General features: G+C 44.9%; 1 long non-coding RNA gene and 1 pseudogene across 1 annotated transcript; both read right to left on the bottom strand.

Moving 5' to 3' along the window:
• Positions 1-6,156: 6,156 nt before the first annotated feature.
• LOC140212962 (uncharacterized) lies at positions 6,157-8,912 on the bottom strand (annotated as a pseudogene).
• A 10,133-nt stretch (positions 8,913-19,045) lies between these two features.
• LOC140219812 (uncharacterized) lies at positions 19,046-22,266 on the bottom strand. Its single transcript, XR_011896025.1, has 3 exons — positions 21,416-22,266; positions 20,440-20,578; positions 19,046-19,444 (listed from the first exon to the last, which is right to left on the bottom strand). It is a non-coding gene; the product is annotated as an uncharacterized lncRNA (long non-coding RNA).
• Between the last annotated feature and the right edge of the window lie 2,532 nt (positions 22,267-24,798).

Below are 24,798 nucleotides of genomic sequence, written 5' to 3'. Positions count from 1 at the left end.
TGTAATGTCAGCATGAATCTACATATATGCATGCAGGTTCGTTTCACTAAGATACTGCAGCAGACTTAAAGAATATGGTGTCCATAAGCCATTGTTCGTAGTCTTTTCAATTCACACCTTTAAGTACACTTTTGGGAGTTGTCTTTGTCCCGAGGCCCAGGGCACGTCTAGTAGATGGCGGGTATCAGCTGCAGAGGTACGAGCTTTGCACTGCGGACACTAAACAATGTGTACGTAGCGCTGACCTCAGGCGGAAGTGATGGCTCGATGGCTTCACTCTTTCCGCAGCATGGGGAAACTAGGTGTTTTTTGCAGGTTACGCCAGATATTTTTATCTGAAGCTACTTCAGATAAAAATATTTATGTAATATGTAATGTCATTTATGTAATTTCAAAATATTTATGTAAATATTTATGAAATATTTTATGTAAAACATAAACAAATAGCAGAATGAATGCACTTTTCACGCATAAAAGCTTTATTAACGAGATACAGGGAAAACAAGGGGAAGGCGGGAGGTGGAAATTCAAGACGATGAAGAAAACAAGAACAAGGTGAAGACGGGAGCCAACCTTTCGACAAGTGGACTTGTCTTCTTCAAGGCGACACATGTCTCCTTGAAAATTACAATTATTAACGAGATGTATGTGTTAAAAGGGGTATACATTGCTAAAATCAAGATTGCGGGATAAAATTTAACAATGTTTGTGAAGCAATGCTTGTATCTACTAAGAAAAAACGTAACAAGTTATGAGAATTGCAAAATATATTGCCGTCTAATAGGCACTAAATATCCAAAAAAATTATTTTTCATTCAGCAGCTTTCCCACTTGAAAAATTTTAGTGCAAGCACTACAGTTTGGCGTGCCAGGCTGCCGCCGCCGATATTCGGGGCTGGCTTGTGTCTTCGTTGCTCTCAATGTCCAACGAAGAGGCAGCATCCTCCAGAGTGCCTACCAAGTTGACATTTCCGAATTCCTTGAGTTTTCCAGGTTTTCCCTGAGTGGCACAACTTTGTTTTATGTCAAGACGGACTCCCTACATCATGTCACCCAGTGGTGTCACTCTCTACTAAGCACGTTAAAAAATGAAAAAAACAAAAAAACAACTTAATCCAGTTTGAATAGTACGGGGTAGTGTTTATTTTATTCAAAAAGAAAACAGAAGGGAGGGGTTATGTAAAACGCACAGCGAATAATATATCTTAGAAAGTAATAGTAAAACTCATTACAAATCGGGTCGAACATTCCCAAATACGAATGAGAAAGAGATGCATACAGAATATTTTCGAATATGCGCTATTTCTATCAACTCATAGCAAGCTAATTAGTTTGAGGGCCCAACTTTATCACAAGTGAGATTCTCTCGCAGCAGCTGGTAAGTCAACTTGAACTGTCCTGACATACTCTCAGCCCGCGCACAGCGCCTCAGTGTTGCGTTTCACTGTTCTAAATAGTTTTTTTGCTTGGATGAGGGACACCTGCTTGAACCAACAATTTGCTTTTAGAGCGCGAGCTCCTTCAAAAAAAGCGGTGGCATGCTTCCTTTTCCGTTCATTTCTCTTTCGGTTCTCCTTGTCCTCCTTCGGCTGCACATTCGCCACACGGTCTATTTGAAGCATCCTGTTGGACAGCTGTACAGTCAGCGTCCGATTTTCCGGACTCCCTAAGGGCCGCGAAAGTGTCCGAAAAAAATCAATGCAGGTCTTTTACATCCCTTATGGGCTAAAATCGCCACAGGCACGTCCGCAATATCTCTGAAGGCCTGCCAGTACACTTATTAGGCATATCGGTACTCGTACTGAGATGGGAGATGGTGGGTGCACGCGTGCACAATCAAGGAATACATACTGTGTCCAGTGACAGTTGCCCCTTACCACACTTGTTATGCCTCAGCGTAACATTGCTGTAATGAGGTAAAGCTGAGTTTCGGGAACCGGCATTATGCAACGCGCCGTGCTTTCCGAACTTCGAAGCCAATCGCGATGACCACAAAGGCGGTGTCGGTGCCATTGCTAACAGCGGTGAATTCTTGCAATGAAAAACACGGCACAGAACGGCAAGAAGCTTAATATCGAACCTCGAAGCAGCTAGGCCTAGCATTGCCGCGGTGGTGGCTACGGCTGCCAGCGGATCTGCGCGCGAGTGTGCCGGTTCCAGGCGGCGAGGTTATGAAATTGGCGGTTGTGGCTTTTATCAATGCCGTTTCGGACCTGCGGTCACGGCAAAAAGTCTAGAAAATCGGACGGCGAAGGGTTCTTGTGGTCGAAATTTCAGACGTTCTTATACATTGATCCTATGGGGTACGTAGTGTTGCCGCAAAACCGTCCGTTCATTGAGTCGCTTGTTTGCCGTACTCTGGTAACTCCTCCAGCCAACAACGCGGCGTCAGACCATTCGTCACGAATCCTATCTGTTACTCGAGCTAGCATTACCGCGACTTTCGTTCCCTTTCAATAAAATTACAGCTAATTTTCCCTGATAGAAGCACAAATGCCCTGAGTTTTTCCAGACTATCAATCTCCCTGAGAATTCCCGGTTTTCCCGGTTGGTAGACACCCTGATCCTCAGACTCACTGCTGCTCGATCCACCGGTAAAATCAGCTGAAAAAACAGCAGATTCACGAGATCTGCGATCTTTCGAAGCGCGAGTGCCGCTCTCCGAGGCAGCTATATTTGCTGTGTGTTTTGACGGTTGCGAAACTTCGGAGTGCATTAAAAAAATTAGCACTTTGTGGAAAAAGCAAACTGCTTAGAAAACAAAAATATAGTTCTTCTTCGCGTTCCATGGCGCAGAGTGTCCGTGAGTGGCGCGGAAGGCCGACTTTTCTTTCTGCTTTGACGATCCGGAGTGCGTTCTAAAGTTTTACCATCTGGGGGTAAAAAGTGAACTGCTTAGAATCCAAAATAGTTCTCGTCGTTCATGTCCAATAGCGCAGTATGTCTGTGGGTGGCGCGAAAAATCTCGAAACCGGCATTTCAAGCCATCGTTAGAGGGCTAACGATGCCCGATGGGCGCAGTACGGGAAGAGTAAAGCTCTGCGGACAGAGACTTGCTCCACCAGATAAGGAATGTGGGCAACGGAGCAGACACGCAGGGGATAAGGGCACACGTGTCGCACTGGATAATGGATTTTCCGGCACAGATAACAGAGCGGGGTCAGAGGAAAGGGAAAGAGTAGTTATGGATGTCAAGAAAGAGTGAACAATGTGGTCTGCAAAGTCATTAAATGTTATCGTTATGACCATTTATACCTGCACCCAGTTGGCAGTGATGTTGCCGAGCGTAGAATTGTGAATTTTGTGTAGCTCCTTACATATATGCAAGTTTTTTGCTTCGCTGCGCCCAGCCTGTAAGTGTAGACGTGGGTTATGTTGATGTTAGGCAAGTTAGTAAGGGTTTCTGTCGCATCGTGTATAACCTGTAGTTCAAATAGTAAGTGGCCTAAAAAGTCCGTTGCATAGCTTGATGTGGCTTGGATGTCAGGGTGTGTCAGGTTTGAGAAAGCTATTTGTTCTCTTTAGTTAACCGCCTCATCTGCGTGTATCACGGAGCATCTCGTAGGTATACGGTCGTTTCAATCGTTTCAATTTGTTTAACTCACCGGCGGAGCTTTATCATCTTGTGAGTGGTTATATAGGTATAATTCCAAGGTGAAAGATTGTCCAAGTTCGTATACTCACGGCACAATTTCCATATAAATAAGAATGGAGCCCCGCGACTGTTGGTATATGTGGTACCTTTTAAAGCGGTCCTCAACCACGCCTCGGGCTTGGAGAAACAGTCCTCTGATAGCATACGCTAATGTGAACATCTCAGCCAAATTTTGGAGTTGTGCGAGACGCACATGGAGCACAGGGTCACCTTTTTTCTCATGCGCTCTCTTTTTGACAGACGGCTACAGCAGCCCGACAAGAATTAGGAGCAACTAGCTGCGCCTAACTTTTTCGATAATAATTTCGATAATACATATGTACTTCTGGAACCCCACGCTCGGCCGCAGCCGCCTACATAGGAATCAAACTTTGGCCACCCTGCTTATTCGTGTTGCAGTCGTCAGGTCTCGTTAGTTTTGAACACTGAACTATATAGCACTCAACCATGCGAAACTTACGGTTGCACCACACACACACTGGGACACTTGGGCGCAACTCTGGAGCAGCTCATTTCCCTGTACCTCACAGCACGTTTGTAGCTGATAGATTGGTCTTGTGCGGCTTTTATTCTTTCTTTAGTGCTGTTGCTCGTTTGTTGAATTTTCCATTGTGGATGGGACGCATGTGAGCTCTCTGCTTGGCCGTTCTTCTCCTACGGCGCTAAGGTTTAAACTGGTTCTTGGGTTTGTTGTTGCTGTTGCCACTCAGTTTTGTGCATAGATCACGAAAAAAAGAATGTCTCCATCGTCGGGCTTCCTGTTGCAGATAATGCGCGAGTAGGTGAGCTGTTGCACATTTTAATGGCACTCTGTGTAGCGTCTTCGTGTACTATTCCTTGCCTTGCATTTCATACTGTTACCCTGTTTATCTCGGATTTTTGTGGCTAGTGAATGGAAGGAAGACTTACTTGAGCACCTGCTCGCCACAATGCAGATGTTCAGCAACACAAACGTAAACAATGAACACAAATATTAAGGAATGTTGCCCAATGACTGATAGTTCTACTCGGGCTCAATTTTGCTCTAAGGTTTGCCTGTCTTCTTGTCCAAGAAATGTTCTCAGATTTATTCCAGCTAGATTTCTAAGCTGCTATTTAGTATTGCTTCTTTTGATCGTACTTTGGGAGGTACCATGTTTGCACAATGTTCCTCACATCTTTTGTGCAAACACAATGTAGGTTCATTGCAGGAACCCGCACCATGTTGCAGATATAAGATATGTGCAAATATGACCGGTGTAGGCTTGATGGCGCATGCCACTTGTTGCGACAGTATAGAAAGACAGATGGCTGACACGCTCAATCCCAAACGAACAAGTGCCCCCTTTATTCGAAGGGCAGTACATATATACAGTCAACCAACATCCAGAGGGAGCCACAAACTTTTGGCATACTAACAGAACAGTGGCGTCCTCTACATCTCCCCTCTTAAAAACCACAGAAGAAAGGTGAGGCCAGGAAACAATAGTTAAGGTGATCTGGGCAAACAACTTGTTGGCCTATACATGTCCACACTACTTTACCAATGTCCATTGAGGACTGTCCCTCGGCGGTTCTTGACCTTGCAGTGCTCAAAGACGGTTCTCGGACTGCAACAGGATGCTTTGGTGGCTCTTGTATATCTGGTGAAGCTCTCTGCTGTTCTCTTCAGGGAACGAAAGGGATCAGGTGGCGCCAGTTACGCATCATGGCATTTGAACCAAGCTCAACACTGTAGCGTGTACTTCGTCGGGTCGCACCTACACCCTCTGACCTGTCAGTAGTGGGGACAGATTTACGGTCCAGTGACACAAAGTCGCTGGTCTGCTTCTGCTTGTACTTCTTATGTTCCACCTTCTTGTAGACCATGGTGCACACACAACTGCATGCTGTGGTAGCTGAGAAGCAAATTTTCTAGGCACGCTTTGATTACAACTAATTAAGGAGGAAGGCGGCGCTGGCTATCCCTATCCTTCCTATGAGACGCTGCACTGGAGACTGCAGGAGCTTCTCTTGGCATGTTTCTCCACTACGGTAGGGCACTGTATAACTTTGTCGTGTGGCAAAGTGTCTTGCTCAGAAGCTTCTTCGCCTCTTGAACGGCACACTCAGCCATTCCGTTTAAACATGGGGTATTCTGAGCTTAATGTATTGTGGATGTTGTCACAGAGCTCCATGTATTCAACAAACTTGTGGCTGTTAAACGGTAACCTGTTGTCGCTGATAAGTTTCCAGGCAACGCTGTGCGTAGCGAAGACCTCTTGGCAGAACTTAATGACAGCTTCTGCCTTTGTGTGCTTCAAGCGCTGAAGCTCAATATATAACAAAAAGAAGTCTGCGTTGCTTCCATACTCCTCTCCCGTTTGGTTGAAAGAGTCGATGCCAACTGTGTGCCAGGGTAGTTAGGGGATGTTGTGGCTTATCATGGGCAGCCATTGGTTCCTGGACTTGTGTTGTCTGCAGAGCGCACACCTTTCCACTTTCTTTACGAAGTTTGCTGTCTTAAGGTGTTTGCCCGGACTAGGAGCAGCGCAGTGGCGACAATCTAGGCAGAGCACAGACTCCGACCAGGAGCAGCACTCACGAGCAAAAGCACTGAAGAGGACGACCCTCTACCGCCGACATACCCTGCAATAACATAGACGTCTCTGGCACATTGCTTCATCTTTTCTGTGCCTCCACGTGCCGCTTGCATGATGTCTAAGACTTGGTTCCTCATGCTGCAGGTAATGGTGAGTCGGTTGGATCGTATACGGACATTTTCTTCAACATGGATCTGGTCACGATACGGTCAATATAGCTCGGATTTGTTCCGGGACCAACTTTTTGTCTTCTGGCAATATTGTGCTTGCATGTAGCTTGAGGGTACCGAGATCTTCATCTCAGTTGGTTTCACACTTGATCTGCTGTGGTCTTTCTGTCGAGACTTACCTCTTGGTCGACGTATACTTGAAAGTGCTCTTTTTCCAGTACCCTTTCTTTCGAAGGGAACCGAGACAGGGCATCTGCTATATGAACATCTCGTTTCCCTGTTTGTATATTATCCAAAGTGAGTCTTTCTAGTGTGGGTGGTGGTCACATTCCACCAGGATGCATGGCTGTGCAAAGACGTAGTCCTGAAGGCGGGTGCAGCCCATGGGCGGCGCCAGGATTTTTTGACTGGAAGAAATAAATACAGGTGCCCAGCAGTACCGAAATAACACCAGTTAACTAAATCGCAATATCGCTTCAAAAGAGTATATTTCACAACGGGAGAGAAACACCTCTAAGCATAGCTAAGCAATGTGTGCCATAAAGCAATGTGCATATCAATTCCAACATAGGTAAAGACGCGCTAGATTACAAAAAAAAAGATAATACACTCTTGTGGCGCCGGCTGGTGATTCTAAATGCTAGAAATAAAAATAACAAAAAGTATATGGGAAAAGAATAACAAACAAAGATGAGAGGAGAGAATTGCAAAAATAGAGCACGCAATAAGCATTTGAGTCACTGCCACATTTGGTCGTGCCATACAGCAGGTTTCACAAACGCAAATGACAGCTCTCCGTCTATACACTGTTCACTACTCAAGCTAGGCTACCAACGTGGCCTCGGACAGCACCCTATATGCAGTCTCCTTCAGTGTGATGACAGGGACAGATAAAGGTTTCGTCACAACCACAGACGCCAATGCCTGCGCTTTGACAGTATAAGACAAAATACAGCCGGGATTTATTCGATGGTGAAGCGGGTGTTCTAATACTGGTACAGGTATTGGTCCTACGCCTGTGCACAATTTTCCCACGAGATCGCCCCAAAGATATGATGGGGTATCATTATACCGGCATACTAGTACATACGTATACATCGATTACTGTGCTCAGCTTCAAACATGCCAACAACACGCTGAAGATCTATCTTATTGGCAAGAAATGTTGCTCGACCGCAAGCACAGCTATGTCACTCAGACGGCTATTCATCTTACTGCGAACCGCCGTGGTTGCTCAGTGGCTATGGTGTTGGGCTGCCTAGCACGAGGTCGCGGGATTGAATCCCGGCCGCTGCGGCCGCATTTCGATGGGGGCGAAATGCGAAAACGCCCGTGTACTTAGATTTAGGTGCACGTTAAAGAACCGCAGGTGGTCGAAATTTCCGGAGTCCTCCACTACGGCGTGCCTCATAATCAGTAAGTGGTTTTGGCACGTAAAACCCCATAATTTAATTTTTAATTTTTCATCTTGCTGCGAAGTCTTCAATATTTGAAGGCACGAAAACGTGTGCTGGCAAGATGATGACGATGCCGGTATCGTCACGGCGATAAGACCTAGCATGTGCAGGTCCTGGAAGGCTAGATTATGTTTTCCCAAGACAGTCGCCAGTTGCAGCAGTGTCTCTCTTACACTTTCGGCTTCGATGCGTGGAAGAAGTTTCATTATCAGCTTGCACTCAACTTCAACGATTTCGATGTCGCATGCATAGTGCTCGGTGGAAGGCTTCAGTAAGATGTCCATGAAATTCTCACTCCGTGGGTGAAGGTTGCTAACTCCGAAGAGTACATCGTCGTTTTCTGTGAACCGCCTAGTCAGCTCCGCAATCAGGTGGTCCAAAACGGGCAGAAAGACTTTGACTCTGAATGTTTCCTTTGAATCTCGAGACTATTCTTCAATGGCATGTCCTTCACTCAATACATACTGTTCTAAATGGAGCGGAAGGCGCTTCATTTTCTGCTTTCTTTATTGGGACACCCTGTTCTCCTCAGAAACACTGCCGGTTTGAGCCCAGAGTGTGTCGCAGGCGTTCGGCGAAATTCTCATTTCGGAGAACTCGTCAATGGCTGCGCGTGCGATGAGGCATGCCTGACTAAAATTGCAGTCTCTACTTTGCAATAGGTCTGAAAGAACCTTAAGGCGGCCGAGTACCTCGGTAAATAGGCTTAAACGGAAGAGAAACGATAAGTTAATTTGCTCAACAGACCTTTAGTTTCCGTTGCCCGCCTGCTGTTTGTAGCGATGACTTCGGCGAGGCATACAAGGATGGCAGGAAAGCTTTTCATTGTTGCTGTGCAAGCCACTATCTGGCAGATCTATTGTGTATCGCTGAGATGCTGCAGCTCTATCACTGGCAAAGAGTGAATTGCAGATCCACTCAGGAAAACATAGAGGCATTCTAAAGGAGAAAAAACATCTCACCGGTTTTATCACCTTGCAGACATCCGGTTGTTCTTGCAGTGGACGTACACTGCCTGCGGCAATTCCTGCCTGAACAGAGCCTGGACGCTGCTTGAGATACCGCTCATGACACTCACACCATCATGTGTTCGAGCAATGCACAAACGAGTATACCTATGCCACAGCGATTCAACGTTTCCTTTACGTAGCCCAGGAGTGACTTTGCATCCAAGTGGTCAGCGTTTCCGAATCCAAGAAACCACTCAAAGATAGCCCCAGTTGCGTAGTACCTTAGTACAACTGATAATTGTTCCGTTTGGCTTAGGTCCTTGGTTTCATGGACAATAAGTACAAAGTACTTGAAGCTTTTCATCTCTTCCTTTTTACTTGTTAATGTGATGTGGCTCAGCATTTCGAGGATCTGCTCTTGTATCGAGCGACGAACGTACTTCGGGGCGTTCGCTGCTCCACCACTGTTTCTTTCCTACAATGTCGTCATATTTTCGAAACAAGTTCAAGAGCTCAACAATGTTTCCCTAGCTTCCACTTGTGGCACTTTAATCGTGGTATCTCTGAGCGATTCCCTGAACGGCGGTGAATCGCAAAATATGTGCGACTCTTGCTATATAGAGGCGATATTCCTGCGCTGCTCTCCTGGGCAAGTGCCTACAACATCACTGTGAATAACTCATAAACGGCAAAAAGGATTTTAGAAGTATCTCCAATTGAAACTTCTGATATCACAGGCATTCTAATAAAACAGTTTAATATTTAATACTAAACTCCACTAGCGTACAAAGAATTAGCATACACAATAAGATTTCAGCATAAGTTTCTTTTTTTATCTCGTCTGATTTTCTTCCAGTTTCATGTCACCTGCCAACCTGCGAACTATAAAATTTAGAGAAAATTCTGCGGACACAAAACTGGAAGTGAGAAAAATAGCCAAAATTTTTTCACAGCTCGCCCTTAGCATGCACCTTCTCAGGCATACATGTGCACCTTATTAAAAATGAATTACCTTTAGATGCAGCACACAAGCAACAACAAACTTGGAAGAATGCGCAGGCAAGCTACACAAATTTTTAGGTCACAGTAACATTTTCGTTGACATTATCTGAACACACTCAAGGCAGGTACCACTCTGGTTTTCACCATCAAAAGACCTCCAAGAATATGGTCAAAGGCTGCGCAGCAATGCTTTTTAATGAAAGGAATTTACTCTTAGTAAGCTAAAGTTGCAAAGACAGCTGTACAAAGACCTAAAATCAATGGCTGTATGACTAAAAGTGTAGGCATATAAACATGAAAGAATGTAAAATGTACATGCAAACACAACATGTAATGTATAAGTATTGTCCTTCGGCCATTATATTAAACTTGACCGGAACAAACTGGGTCCTATATTTAAAGATAAAGTCCGGGAATAAATTTCGGTTTTGCATTGTCTGGCAGTCCAAAGTTCTGATTTTTCCTGCTAATAGTCAAACTCATTTTGGAGCAACAATTCAATTCCACTTTGGCTTTACCCTAGGCACTGGCAAGGCAGAAGGAGGGAAGTGAACTTTTTCATTATCTGTTAGACATGATATTAAGTGCCTGCGCATTTGGGACTTGGCAAAAGTTGCCGTGCATGGGTCGATGCCAGATGCAATGGTAAATACATTTGCAATAGCAAAACCAAAGCAGTCGTAGAGCATCGGCACTCAACTGCTCTCGGATAAGAACACGCTTGCGAGGACCATTTACAAGATTAGACGCCCGCATGCCGTGTTTGAGAAGAAAACGGCGAAGGACGCCGCCGTGCCGTGTGTGTTCTATATATAGAAGATTCGCCGTTCGCTTCCCGCACCATTCTTTTCGTGAGCCCTTTATATTTGTTGAATTAAGTCCTGTTTCATTTCAGAAGTCTACCGAAAACAGCCTGTAATCAGTGCATTTGCAGCGGTACACGTATAAGCCTATTGGTCGAATGTGTAGTTAGCTTTATTTATTATCTCTATAGGCACGAGCGCCGACGAGGAATGCGGCCCACTTCGTTTTGTGGATTAGCCATACGGTTCCATATACGCATTCCTTGTATCAATGCTAGCGAATATAAATTTGCCTTCATAACTTATTTGAAAGCATATATAGTTGTTTAATTGTTTATGTCAGACTCATTTAACTTCCCTCTCTCCCTAGCATAGGGTAGCAAACCGGAATTTTCTTTCTATTTAACCTTCCTTCCTGTGCCCTTCCTTCTCTCTCTTTCAGACTCATATCGATTTGCGTGCATGAGGAGAGTGGGAAAGCAAATGCGTAACCAATAATGATCGAGTAAACGAACGTCATACCAAACCGATAGCGCACGTACTATTTGGCGATGCAAATGTGCACTTTGTGGATAACCGTGCGGTGTTTTGTAAGGCACTGTATTTTGCCAATAAGAATGCACACACTTAAAGCAATTGGGCAGCGCAATCAAAAAACGAGATGAGGGATCGAAGAAGACAAAGGCAGCGTTGAGTATATATCCGCCTTTTGTTTTTTGTCGTTGCTTTTCGCGCTGATTGCCTCAAGAATCTAATACCAACTTACCCAGTAAATCATACCGGGTTCTGACATACACATACAAAGTGCAAATATCGAAATACATACAGAGGCATTTTAAGTAACGCCTAAAGCGATATATATAATAAACACAAGAAAACAGCTAAGCCTTTGCATATTTGCGACACAAGTATAATGACGCTCAGACCGTTGGCGTAACGATACACTATGCGCTTCGGTAACTTTCTGTGAAACTTTTGAGAGACGTGCGTGACTTTGCGAACGATGCTGCTACGTTTAGGTTCCAGCTGCTTTATCCACCCTTTCGAGCCTACTCACGAAACACAGAACCTCTTAAAAATTTCTTGAAACGGCTACAAACGGCTATAGACGTCTTGGTCTATGATAAGACAGAAAGTAGAATTTCTTCTAAACATACCCTCAGCACTTTGAATATGCTAGTATATATTGACGCGTGTACTTATCTTTATCGGGCGACACGTTTCGCCGCCTAACAAATGTAATCGCACAGCGCTGGATGCGCCTGCATGTATCCGAATTTTCTGGAAAGTTATCGATGCTTCCATCCGGCTGTCTGTTGTCGCCGAACCTTGTGTTATCTGATTTCATCGCGTGACGCGAATGGTGTAGAACTTTGTGGAAGGCACGCGGGTCCGAAGGATTAGTCTGGAACATTCGATGACTGCTGTATAAAAGCCGACGCGTTTGACCCGCTGATCAGATTTCCGACGATCGCCGACCTTGTTCGCCGCTATCGTTGTGCTATAAGTGTAGCCTGTTCTTGTGGGCACAGGTTCGCCCAATAAAAGTTAGTTTTTGCCTTTCACAGTATCGCTACTGTGTTCTTAACGTCACCACCACGTGACATCTGGTGGAGGTGCTTTTCTTTCATGTACCGGACGCCCCCGACAAACCGTGATCCAAGCCCGGACCGCAAAGACAGCACCAACGTAGTCCCGGACCATCGAGCAAGCCGCCGTCTTCAACAACTGCCCCCGGAGCACGGACTTTTGCCTGAAACCAGGAAGATCACCACCAAGTCCACCCCAATGGCAGCCCCAGCATCTCCCATCGTGCTGCAGCAGCCCAGGGAGCCTCCGACGTTACGCGGTTCAACGTTCGAGGACCCGGAAAGCTGGCTTGAGACATACGAGAGGGTCGCCGCTTTTAACAAGTAGACCAGCGACGAAGGATTAGTCTGGAACATTCGATGACTGCTGTATAAAAGCCGACGCGCTTGACCCGCTGATCAGATTTCCGACGATCGCCGACCTTGTTCGCCGCTATCGTTGTGCTATAAGTGTAGCCTGTTCTTGTGGGTACAGGTTCGCCCAATAAAAGTTAGTTTTTGCCTTTCACAGTATCGCTACTGTGTTCTTAACGTCACCACCACGTGACAATATTCTATCTGCGGCAAAATCCACTACTGGTGTCACTAGAGTGTTTTAGTAAACACATTCAGAATGTCTAACTCAAGAACTTTTCTAGATCTTTTTGTCTAAGAGTGCATAAAATGCCAAACGACGTGTTAAAAGTACGGTTACCGTCGGCCGTCGGCATTAGCGAATAAAAGACGCCACAGACAAATCGAACTCGTTGGAAGCAACATTAGTTAATTGATTTTACTATTAAATAATTTCACACCAGAACTTCAACAATCAAGGGCGTGTTATTGTTTTCCATAGAGTTTCATATTAGTATGCCTAGAGGGAAATCTGGCGCTGCGATCGTTCAACCATCATGGGAATGATGGGAAGTACAGGCTTCGGATTGGCGTTCTATTGACTGGTGAACTAGTCTACAAGTATTTTTTTGGCAGTTTTGGTTTAGCTTCAAGCGCACTTGCTGTAACCTGCAGTGGGACAGTGCAACGCAAAGCTCTCTGCCTTTGTTATGTTGCTCGAAGTGGCGAGAGCGCGCTGGACCAGCGACTGGGACGATGTTTGTGTCGCGGTGTGGCGTCGAAGCCCTGACGACAAAGCGACGGCATCGTAAACGTTGAAAGAACATGTTTTGAGCGTTTGGACCTTGGTTTGTTAAGTGTGTTAGGTTGGCACTGTACCGTTAGGTGCTTTATGAAACTTCAGAATATGAAAAAGAATGCACTACTGATACAAGACATATACAGTTGTACTTCTGGTGGCTTGACAATCAAATTTTATTGAGGGCTTCATTATGCATTGCTCGTTTATGTGCTCATTGAAATGCGAGTTTTAGGTCTTTGAGAAAACAAACTTACTTGTGGTAGGAAATTTTGCTGCTTCCTGGCTGTAGTCTAGTGTCGCAAAATGGGTAAGTGCAAAGCCACGCCATAACGCTTCGGAAGCGGTACGTCAATATACAATATGATGAAGCATATTGGTAGGAGGCCACTAGCGTCCTAGGTAGCACTGCAGCAAATGTGCTTAAAAGTATGTGAAGACGTTCAGCAATCGTGACAGCCGACGCAGCCTTTCAAAAGAGCGGGAGAGAGTTAGCAAGTGCCTGTCGTCTGCGAGAAAAGTCTCGCGTTTGCAGCGAGCAGGCCTCGTAGCAGACGACACTTGTAGCATTCCACTCAAGGGCGCAACACTTTCTCACAATACAACATTTTTATTTCCATAAATACTTGATGAGCATTTTTATATAAGTACATGCACGATTGTTATTGCTGTTGCAAAAATAAATAATTATTCTTTGTGGTTAAATCGAGAACAGAATCGCACAAGTATGCATACCCTGGTGTGTCCTGGTGACAAACCATAGTAAACCATGCTTCCATCTCAAAGTCATACAAAGTTTATGTAGCGTCTTGTACATTATATAACATACTACAGAAATAAAATTAGATTTTACGCGATAATATTTGAGTATAGCTTTGTTTACTGCGCCACAAGCAAACGTCACTAGTCTAAAGATCGAAGTCAATCCGAAGCCTGTACTTCCCATCATTCCCATGTAGGTTGAGGCAGCGCTCATGAGAACCCCCGTAGACACTAGCGCCACATTTCCCTCTAGGTATGTATTTAGAAACTCTATGTTGTTTTCCTTACGGGGCGCGCACACGACGCCTGGAAACTATTCTATGCTCGCGCAGCTGACAGCAGCAGGAGCGAAACGCCGGCGTTGCACAGCGGTGTCACAGAGCCACCGCGCTGCGATCACATCGGCGGCTTAATCCAAATTTCTCGGACATCTCATTCTGTGCTGGAAACACTGGGAGGCAGGAAGATTGAAAAAACGGCCACTGCCGCCCGCAATGTCTTGGTGGTGGGTTCGTTATCCAGGGGCCGTATTCTGTAGCGGTTCCTTTGGGAACCGGTTCCCTTTGGCTGTTACGTCTGGATTACGTCACTCGGAGAAAGAGTGGAACGGGGCGGCGTGAGGGGAACCAATCAACGAGCGGCGGTCTGCCGGAAGATCACGTCATCATTTTTGTTTGTACTTAAGGGACGGTATAGCAATTGAAGGATGTTGCTGGTTTGATAAAAAAACATTGGTTTGTATAGAACACTTGCAAATATATTTTTAGTAATAAATGTAAGCTTGCGGCGCAGACCGCTACTGGGAGTTGTAATTTTATTTGTGTTGTTTTCTTATTTAGTCGCTAGGTGGTGTGCCATACGTTATGTAAACAAGTTGCCTCGCTTTGTTTACGTTTTGGACTTGCCAGTTCGCGCGCCGAATCCGAAACTGGGTCCTCATGTTTGAGCGAGGCATCGCGATATGCTCGTGTCATTTGTTGAAGAGCACCCCTACCTTGCGAAGGCGTCGTGTGTACTGGGTCAACAGCTGACGGCGGCGCGCAAGGAGGAGCTCTGGCAGCAAGTGACTGCCTTGCCGAACGCTGAGGGCCCGGCAGTGAAAACTGCAGCCCAATGGCGCGGCGTGTGGAAGAAAGATGTGTATAACGCCCACCGTGATGCAGCCGCCTTGCACGCCGAACGCAGGTAAGCACACTCGTTGACGGAGCTTTTGCGCACCATATTCTAACAAACGTGTTAATCACAGAGGAACCGGAGGAGGCAGCCTGCCCGGACCGCGAGGGCGCGTCCTCTCCCTAGTTTGAAGGGCGAGCGCCATCGGAGTCTGCCCGCCGTTCTTCGAGCCCGACGAAGAGGTGAACATCAGCGCATGGGTTTCAATAGGTCAACGCCAAGCCGACGCGCTGTCGCGATTTATGGCAACACACACGCTTTTAATTTTTCAACTTTGCCCCGTGCGGTCCGTTTATGAAACGCACTACCAGACACCATTGCATGCCAACATAAACGCACTGCATTTCGCAATCTGCTAAACGATCAATATGCCGTTTCAACCGTCTAAACACGTCATGTCTTTTGTAATTTTTTTGCATTTTTTCTACAAGTTAAAGAATTTCAGTGGTCCCAATTTCTTTACAATACTTACTACTGTATAACATGCAAAAACGTTTACAATGTTATTATGCTATTATGTTGTTGTTTACCATTTATTGTTATTGCTCTACATATTGTATTTGCTAATGTAATAATTTTCCATGTTCTGTGCGTACTCCTTTCATTATGCTGACGTTTATTTCTTTCCCGATTCCATACTAATATGTTACCGTATTTCCCCATTTACACTATACCTTCTCGAAGGCCTGTAAGGTACATGTAAATAAATAAATATTTACAATGTTTGCAGATGACTGTATAGTATATAGGGTCATCAACAGCGAATCTGACCTACAAGCACTACAACACGATTTGGATTTGATTGCCATATGGTGTGAAAAATGGAAAATGTCACTGAATGAGAAAAAGAGTGTCCACGTCACCTTTACCGGGAAGAGCTCATACGACAGCAGTCGTAACACTTAAATAATGCTACTCTTGAACAAGTGTCAGAATATAAATACTTAGATGTATTTTTTTCTGCTGATCTAAGGTGGAACAGACACGTTACTCATGTTAGGAACAAGGCTGTCGGAGCATTAGATTTTTTGAAACGTAACTTTAGTAGCTTGCCACAGAAACTTGGGGAGCACCTGTATTTCACACATGTGTGCAGTACACTGGAGTATGCGTGTGTTTGCTGGGATCCATATGCTACAGAACTTGTAGATAAACTAGAAAAAGTGCAGAACAGGGCAGTTCGGTTTGTCCTTGGCAATTATGACAGGATGCTTAGCATGACAAAAAGCAAAAAAGCATTAAATTGGCACCTTCTTGAACACCGTCGCCGAAATCTCAGATTAAAATTTCTTCATAACATATACCACTCTAATACGGGGATAGTCAGGTAATTGTATTTTCAGCCGCCCACATAGGTTTCTAAAAGGCGAGATCACAAATTAAAAATATGTGAGATTCCTTTTGACCCTCTATTGCATGAATTCTGAAAGTCATTTTTTCAGCTTTCATTATTGATTGAATGAACAAACACGACTGTAATAATAAAGATAAAGCTTTGTGCCAAATATGGCACACCATGAAGATGGCTGAGCGCTCTTGCTGCCATGGGCGGAAAACAAAGCTTCACGGACGGTGGCCTTTTAATGTGATGTGGGGAATGAAATGAAACAGTTGTTTGCTGCGTTCAGGCACAGATGAATGTTTCACTTCCTCTATCTTACCAACGACTTGTTTGTGCAAGGTGGTCGCTTACATCTTTGTTTCTTCTCGTCAAATTCTGGCCAGTGGCTGACTTGGTCAGATCGGTCGTCTTTGGGTGGCATTGCGGCCGCTGGTCCCTGTGCTTTTTTGACTTGAACATGGAATTCGATGTCCTGACTAGAAGTCCTTCCTGGTCGCTAGTTGGGTAGGCACTTGTTATGCGAGGTAAGGCATTCTGCAATTTCTGCTTTTAATTGAGCCAGCGGTAGCACTTGTCTCCTCCTAAGCTGCTCCTGCACCCTCCTGTACAATACCCATGCTGTTACTACCGATAAGTCTAGCATAGGCGTAAAAATTCGAAAGTGCCATTTCTTCGACATCTGATATGTATGCAGTAAAGTCCAAACAGAGAGTCCAGCAGGTCGACACCACCCATGTGCCTGTTATGGACCTTTACTACGCTGGGGCAATCAATTTCGCGAAACACCTTGGCGGAGGTAAACCAGCGCTGAGTCTTTTGGACTGGATCTCTCCCAACAAAGCTCGACAGAAATGTCACGGCGCGGTTATCGTATCAACGTACACACGATAACTCTACGTCATCTATCGCGCTTGTGAGTGCCTCTGAAGCACCACTTCCTTTACATTTCAGTTCCTTTTCCCTTTTCAGGCGGCTGTTTGGTAGACAATTCGCCCTCACCGTACCGATCGTCAAAATTACATCATGTGATAGAGTGACCTGCAGCTTCGGGCTATTGAACAGATGGCAGCACGTTATCATATTTTGTATTTCAAGTTCATACTGTGCCAAATATGGCACACACCGATTTCGGTTTCTCTGCTGTAGTTGCAGGCAAAATTGAGAAAACTAGTAACTGCCTTGAATTGGCGAGGCCAAAAAATATGCCACAATAATTTTTCTATGTTTCTGCGGTCGAACTTTTCAGAGAAAAAAAAACCAATTGCTCGTGTTTGCTCCCTCCGAGTTTCACGTCGCATCCGAAAATCTACTTCACCTCTGTTTTGTGTATCACTCAAGAGATGGCAGCGCTTGCCCATAATAAGTGCGCATAACTACGAGATTTACTCCGACAGTATCACATTCTCAACTGGGAATCTCACACACGCAAAAAAGAATGGCAACCGGTATGTGCCAAATATGGGACGCCATGCAATAGAGGGTTAAAAGCGACGCTTTCCGCTACTCTTTCTATGTTCGTACTACAAGAGACTGGAATACTCTACCACCTGACACTGTCTGTATTTGTTCAAATGATGATTTCTTCTATGCTTTATGAATGTAATTTTAAGTGTTCATTTATATGAGTTGTACCCTCCCTGCTGTAATGCCTGAATGACGAAGCAGGTACCCAATGAATAAAAAAATAAATAAAGAAATGTTTCACTGTCATGATTTTGTTTATATTGTAGCACCTTGTCAAGCAGCAATTACGAGCATTATGTGGAATCATGCGTGCAAGAAATGCAATGTTGAAGCAACTCTTGAGTTTAAACAAAGCAGTTGTAAGCATGAGTGTCTGCTATTTAAAGAAATCCTGCTCCAATAAGTGCTTGACATGTCTCGTTTGTTGCTATACGTTTCAATATGTGCTATACAGATTGTTGAACAACATTTCAGTTGCTGTGTAACTCATGCTGTTCTTGCGTGTCACACATGAACAGACGTCTACAGCTTTGGAACAATGCATACTGCACAGTAAAATAGGCATTGCAAAGCAATATTCAACAATGCAAGATTGGTTGCCATTCACCTTGGAAATAACCTTTATTTAAAAAAAATTCCCTGGCGAGACAATATTCAAAAGCACAGTGAAAAAGCAAAGGAGTAACATAATGGCACATGGTTATTTGTCACTGCATGTGTATCTGTCATGCTCAACATAGACAAATCATGTGCTTTTCACTACTGCAGTATGCAGCATACTATGATTAGCCACATGTGAGCACACGCAATGTGTTATGTTGAAGTGCACGGCCTATTTACTTTCATGAAAAGAAAAATAAAACATATTACACCAGCACATGTCTCCGCCTCATTTGCCAGCGAATGCACCGGCGCACACTTTGCACGTAGGCAATGCGCAAATTTCTGGGCAGCCGAAACGCACCAACTATGGATTCACGCACCGCGCAGCCTCTTTGAAACAAAGCTCGAAAAGGCTGTACAGGGTGCGCCTGCGGTGGCACCTGTACTTGAAGCGGCACTTGTGCCTGGGCTGGCTCCTGTGCGCTGTCGTCATGTGCACCGTCGTCATCTGGGTCGTCTGGCAGAGGCATGCCTGCTGCAAGGCAGAGGTTATGCAGCGCTGCACAAGCTGCAACAATAGTGGCTGCTTTCTGAGGCGAGTAGTGGAGCACCCGATGCCTCTGCAGGCATCGGAAGCGGCTCTTGACAACTCCTATGCACCGCTCAACGGCATTTCGCATTGAGGCGTGTGCCTCATTATAGCGCCCCTCTGCCGTGAGGCGATTTGGGTGACCAGGCACAGGAGTCATGATCCATGGCTCTAGCCGGTACCCAGAGTCCCCTGTAAAGTGTTGCATGTCAGTGAATGAAATGGATACATTAAGGCACAATGCAAGAACACAGTCTACGCCAGGGCCCTTTTACAACAGGAGCAAGTCTTGGATTTATTGTTGCAATATCTATCAAACATTTACCTTCCCGGAAAGTTGTAAAGAAAGTTTGACTCATTTTAAAGAAAAGCCCGATTTCACCTGTTGTCTTGGCTGCAAATCTCATTCTCAGGTTAAGTTGGACATGTAATATTTATTTTATACTCGTGGTTTTCTGCTCCGTTCATCCCATTTGCCCCTCCATAAATGTACATCCTCCGCTAAAGCTTATTAGCTCTTCTCTCTTCAGAAGTGTTATTTTATAAAACACTTCTAAGGTCTACTCTCGAATATGCTGCCAGTATCTGGGATCCTTGCTCTACCTTTCGTACCTCTTCTCATGAAGGTACCCAAAATCGAGCTACCCGTTTGATCCTTTCTAATCACTCCAGCGCCACATGTCGCTGCAACAAAAAAAATCGCACACATTGCGACACAAAGAAAAATTGCGCAACTTGCACCATTCTACAATACATACTACACCGATCACTACCGTCGATGCCGAAAGTTTCACGCACACGCTTATTCCTTTGTTCCAAGGACAGGGACCAGGTCCCCGAGTCCATTGTCACCAACCCTTTTCCATCCACCATACTTGAAAACTGCCATTTTGACGTGTTCTGTAGAATTCCACTCCTGCCTGTAACGCTCCACGTGGCATTCAGTGTATTAAAATTAATCAATAAACAGCATAACATGTCAGCTTTTGTATACATGCTGGTACAAATATCTGCCTTTTAAGAGAGACTTGTTTCTCTCGATAGTCGCTGCAGGTTCATTAGGTACTGCTGCATTCACAACACATTTCTAGCAAATCACGCTTTCTTAAAGCTTGCTAGGATGCAAAACTATTTGTCTGTGAATGTTTTACATGTGGAAGAAGCACTGCTACTTTAGGTGCACTTACCAAGCAAGACTTCTCCATGAAGTAACAGGCCACGAGTGAGGCGGTGGCGAAATGCAGAATACCTCCAGACGAAAGAATCGTGGCACGATCCCGGAAACCGTGGGTCAATTGCCAGGATATACAGCTTCGCGTCGCACACCTCGTAAGGGAAAGCAAAGAGAAGGTGTCAGTGCCACTGCAACAAATATCTGGCACAATCTTTTGCTTACAACACTACTTGCCAATCAGTTACTGTTCAGTCAGCCAACACAATTACAGAAAAAGAGATATCAACATACGCAGTAGGCAGTTGAACTAATGATCAGCATGATAACAATGTCATCTTAACCTGCAAATGCAATGTTGGCATGTGTACACATGCTCATGTATGGCGTGCGGTCACAACACAATGTGCAAAATAATTCCTTTGGTTTCTTCCGTTCATATTGTATAAGATTTTGCTAAAGAGTTCCACCTGTGTTTTTTTTTTTTCAGACAAAGTGCCTATTACAAGCGAAAGAACGCGGAAACAGCATGTGCCGTATTAACAGCTAGAGCAAATGGGTGTCCACATATTCTCATTCTCCCTCACACCATTTCCATTGATGGGATGCTCCTTTTCACGTTTACAGTCTGTTGGCCACAATGCTTTAGTTTTACGTCGAATAAGAATCACAAGGGCTCGTCTTCTGTTAGGATCGCTCGCAGACGAAGACTCCCTTCACTGCTACGGCGTCTATTCCGGTTTAAATCGCGCGTAATGTGTTTACATTGTAGCATCGAAAAGGCTATTCAACTGTGATTGGAGTGCACTGAAAAAGTGCGGCCGTGTTCTATGCAAAGATCAAAGTCGTCATTACACATACAACACAAACGCTACTTTCTCTCATAGGAACGCAAGTATTACCGGCAATTGATGAAAAATAACGAAACGTTTTTTACAACGTGCACTCGAGCAAACACATATCGAAAATATTTGTCAATGAACAATACTCACGACCATGCAGTTGAGGGCGTAATACCCTTTACGGCTCCAGTAGGATTCCGTTTCGCCGGGGCCGAGCTTCTTAGGGCGAACGATGGCTATCAGGCTCCCGTCCACACATCCTAGAACTCCTGGAATTTTTCCACGGCTAAGAAAGCCTTCCTTGACGGCGGCTTTCTGTTGCGCCGTGGATGGGAATCTAACCTATCCTTTTTCCTTGCCCACAATCGTAATGGCCTTGGCGACGGCTGTGATGATCCGGCTGACCGAAGACTGCGACAGTGCAATCGCTTCTTCATTCCCGACGCACTGCTGAAAGCTCCCGGTGGCAAAAAACCGCAGCGCGCACAACACTTTCATTGTAGTGTCAACACCACGAAATCTTTGAGGTCCGAGATGTCCTTCTAGCTCATCGCAAAGACGTCGCACTATGTCTTTGGAGAGCCTAAAATGCCTCCGAAACTCTTCTTCGGCCATGCCGAACGCGTCGCGTCGTTGCCTCTCGTCGCGTCGTTGTCTTTCGGCACTCGCCAGCAACACAACCAAAGGAGCCGCCATTGCCGTCTCTGTCTCGTCTCGTCTAGGTGCCGGCTCGTCAGCTGGCGCGAGGTTAGCCGGCAGCCACGGTTGCCCTAGCAACCCTCGACATCATGCTCGCCCCCGCGCGCGACCCTCGAGAGAACCACTTCTCCGCGGTTCCTCTCCTAGCAGGGAACCGGTTCCTTTCCAGAAGATTGGCAACCTGTGTGACGTCATCAAAATTTGTCGTCCCGCCCACCAGGGATGACGACAACGAAACGCCGACCAATGGCAACAGCCCAAAGGAACCGGTTCCCAAAGGAACCGCTACAGAATACGGCCCCAGTTGTGCTTCATTCTAAGCCGTTCTGTACATTTATACTGGATATTAACTGAAGTCATTTAGCTGTGCTAATGCTGTTTGCCGTGTGTTTGGCATCAGTGCTTCGTGACGTCGGCTGTATTGCGTGTTTTCGCCAACGGCTTACTACTACAATGGCGGGATCAGCGTTCGCCGCCTTCTTGTCTCGGTGCGTCTTTGTACGTCGCACGTTCAGATAACTTTTTCCGGTAAGTGAAATATATTGCACTTCGTTTTTCGTCAACAATGTGAATATTTTTAGGTGTTACCCGCGACAATTCTTGATATATGGGCTCTTCTGCCCTGCGAGTTTTCGTCATTACTTATACGAGGGTTCTGCTTGTGTTCAGCCGTTCAGCACTACCGCGCTCCACGACTTCCGCAACACCAGTCAGAACTTTGCCCTGCTTGCTAGTCTTTGTGGTTAACGTACCGCGAAGCAACCGAAAGGAGTGCATTCGAAGACGACGCGCTGGCTGTAATGCTGAACCAGACTGAACTCGCCCTATTTTGTGTCCTTTTGTTCTTGCGTGTGCGCGCGTGTGTGTCAGTGACTATGCAGTTTGTAGCGCTCCCACTTTATAGCAAAACAAAAATATAACTACAATGTTTACTTCATCTATACAATTCCAAATTAAATCGTCTGCTAATGTACAAATTTCACTTGTGTTTTGTTCTAAATAAGCAGCAAAACCTTTAACCTAGTAGGTGCTTCATCTGGGAGTGAAATCACGACAGCTTGGCATTTATTAATGAATGACTGTGACTGGGTCACCTTAATTGTAATTGCAAATCTGCCTTTCAACTGACTTGATGCTATCTTATTTTGTTCCTTTCACTCTATAGACTGCTAGACAACCTTCTTGTACCTTGGCGCTAGCTGGATGACGGGACCTCATCATGATCAGTGTAAGCCAATGTACTGTACCCTCTCTGGTCCTCCCAGTGCTTTTTATATGGGTTAAGGCCAGGGAGCGCTTCGTGGTAAAATGGCTAGTTGGTGTCTCACAAACGGGCATTTTTTTGCACTGGTCTATTATAAGCTACCACTATTATAACCAATTTCTCAGTTCTCAGTTTCTCAGTTACATACACAGTTCTACTAATAATTAGTTTCCCTAAGCCTTACAAAATGTACCTGTAGGTAGTCGTTGCTATGTAAGAACTCAAAAATTAACTCTGCTGTGTCATACAAGTATTCCATACATGAGCAAAAATTTGCTGCAACCGTGTACATTACACCTTGCTTCCCTAATGCACAAATGTATTCAAGCCAGTATTTCATTAGTTTGGTATTCTAAATGTTTTCTGTGTGATTTAGTTTCTTTACAGGAATTTACTGTACAGCATCAGCAAGCAGTCTAATTTAATATTTATGTGTGCTGTAAAAGGTGTGCTTTGCCACTAGAATTGATAAAACATGGGCCGAGGCTTCCATACAAGGACAAACTTCAATTTCGCTCTACCATCATCAGCACTTGTCTGGCACTTGTAAAATGAATCACATCCGGTAGTTTGTGCCAGACTCTTTTTAACCTTATTGTGAGGAGATCACAAAGCGGTGTGTGGAGGCGCCTGCGTCTGATATATAGATTGCGCTGCAACATATGTGCGTGTAGAACAGTTATGATGCTGAGGGTTCCAGCAGTTTGTAGAGGTGCTTTTAAAATTTTGTCATAACTGCAATTTTACCTGTGCTGTTTATCACCTATTTCAATAATATCATTGGAGGTGTTATCAGAATTTAGCAATCTATTTGCCCTGGCCCATTAGCCTGCCACATTTGCCTTTTCACTAGGTGGGCAATTATTCAGCATGGACCATTACTTGAATACACCTTTTTGTGTGCAGTGGCTTCTCAATTGCAAGTCAACATAGATGCTCAGAATTACCTGAGGCTATAGATGCACTGATGAATTTGCCACTTATATGAATCACTTTGCACTTTCTCGCGCAAACAGCATGTAAACACTGCCCAGACAGTGGGCAATGTTATCGTTTGATCACATCGTGAGGTACTTTCAATTTTGTATGACGCATCATCCAAGGTGTTGCATCATTTATGTGAGGTATTGCCCTAAGCCAATTAGGGTCACATGAAAATATATCAACAAAAGTGATTGATCTAGCTAGGAGTGTTGCTGTGGAACACTACTTTATCACCAGTCCTCCTTTGCATGCTACCTACTTTGTACTGTGTCATGTTTAAGTTTGAAAGAAAGGCAACAGCTAGGCCGCGCAAAATGCCAAACTTGCTTTTAGTTCAACAATATAAAACGCTAATTAAGTTGGTACATCATTTACCTGCAGAGTGAATTACTGTTTTAAACTGATTATATTTTGCAGGAAGCTTCTCAGACTTGTTTGACAGGTTAAGTGTCTTTTTAGCCACAAAACCCCATATAATAATCTAAAGGGTGACTTTGACTCTGCTATGAAACTTAATGACTATATGCAGTGGCGTAGCAAGGTCGTCTGGCACCCGGGGCCCATAGGTCTTCTGTGACCTCCCCCC

This window comes from Dermacentor andersoni, chromosome 8, assembly GCF_023375885.2.
Source record: "Dermacentor andersoni chromosome 8, qqDerAnde1_hic_scaffold, whole genome shotgun sequence".
Lineage (NCBI taxonomy): Eukaryota > Metazoa > Arthropoda > Arachnida > Ixodida > Ixodidae > Dermacentor > Dermacentor andersoni.
The sequence above is the reverse complement of the archived record's forward strand: the minus strand, read 5'-3'. Positions and strand labels throughout refer to the sequence as shown.